General features: G+C 37.1%; 1 non-coding gene across 1 annotated transcript; it reads right to left on the bottom strand.

The window, feature by feature from the left end:
- Positions 1–343: 343 nt before the first annotated feature.
- Positions 344–449, bottom strand: LOC121213348 (small nucleolar RNA R71). The gene has a single exon (XR_005908731.1). It is a non-coding gene; the product is annotated as a small nucleolar RNA R71 (small nucleolar RNA).
- Between the last annotated feature and the right edge of the window lie 1,043 nt (positions 450–1,492).

Here is a 1,492-nt window from a genome sequence, read left to right as displayed (position 1 = left end):
GTTATTAATACTGAGGAGATGACAGAAAATCATAATAATTAGTTACCTCCTGTGGTTGCTATAAATCTTGTAAATCTGAATCCTGCTCCTCTTACTATGTACGATTATGCCAAGCCCAATTTAACTGAGGCTAAATTGAGTATTGTTAGACTTGTTATTGCTGCAAATAATTTTGAACTGAAACCTAATACTATTCAAATGATTCAACAGTTTGTTCAGTTTGATGGTTTGCAGGACAAAGACCCGAATACTCATTTGGCTAATTTCCTAGAATTCTATCACTACTTGAGATCAAATGACCGAGAAGTTTTTGCTGAAGTACTTTCCATCGGCTAAGACAGTCAATTTGAGGAATGATATCTCTTCCTTTGTACAAATGGATTTAGAGACTTTATATGATACATAGGAGAGGTATAAGGATTTATTGAGAAGGTGCCCTCACATGGGTTACCTCTATGGCTACAGTTTTTCTAACTTTTTACAAGGGTTTGAATCCCTCAACTAGGCAATTGACCGATGCATCCACCGGTGGGACTTTGAATAACAAAACACCTGAAGAGGCTTATGAGTTTATAGAAGAGATGTCACTAAGTAATTATCAGTGGAAAGTCATGAGGACAAAGCCTATGAAAGCAGTTGGTGTTTTTAACGTTGATGCGGTCACCATGCTGTCAAATCAGATAGAACTTTTCAATAAAAAGATTGATGGTTTATATGGTTCTACCCAAGTACATTCGGTGATGCAATACGACGTAAATGGAGGAGGAAACCATCTAGAAAATCGATCCTACAACCTAAGCACAGAAGACGAACAAGTCAACCACATGAGTAATAATTCTAAACCTCAAAATAATACATATAGTAACACTTATAATGGAGGTTGGAGGAACCATCACAACTTCTCTTGGGGTGGTCAAGGAAATCAAAGACCACAACCGCTCCAGGCTTTCAACCACCTTACTAATAGGAGAAGAAGCTGAACCTTGAGGAGATGTTGACGAAGTTTTTCGGTGTCAGAAACTCATTTCCAAAACACCGAAATAGCACTCAAAAATCAACAAGCGTCGATTCAAGGGCTTGAGAATCAAATCGATCAATTGGCAAAGATGATTTCAGAATGACCACAAGGTAGCTTCCCAAGCAACACCGAAACTAACCCAAGAGAGGAGCTTCATATGATCACTGTTTGATATTAAGAAGGGTTAACTGAATCTGAATTTGAATTGAGGCAAGAAACTATGGTAAGCAATGGTAAGGTTGAGTTAAGTCAAAATAAGTAAGATTCGGCCGGTAAGAAATATAAACCTTGTGTGCCATATCCAAATGCGACAAGAAAGACCACACAAATGAACAATTCGGTAAATTCCTTAAACTGTTGAAAAAATTACATATTAACTTACCATTTATTGAAGGTCTTTCGCAGATGCCAAATTCCGTTAAATTTTTAAAGGAGCTTTTAGAAAATAAGCGGAAGTTAGATGATTAGTCGTAG

The sequence above is a fragment of the Gossypium hirsutum genome, chromosome A13, assembly GCF_007990345.1.
Source record: "Gossypium hirsutum isolate 1008001.06 chromosome A13, Gossypium_hirsutum_v2.1, whole genome shotgun sequence".
Classification (NCBI taxonomy): Eukaryota; Viridiplantae; Streptophyta; class Magnoliopsida; order Malvales; family Malvaceae; genus Gossypium; species Gossypium hirsutum.
The sequence above is the reverse complement of the archived record's forward strand: the minus strand, read 5'-3'. Positions and strand labels throughout refer to the sequence as shown.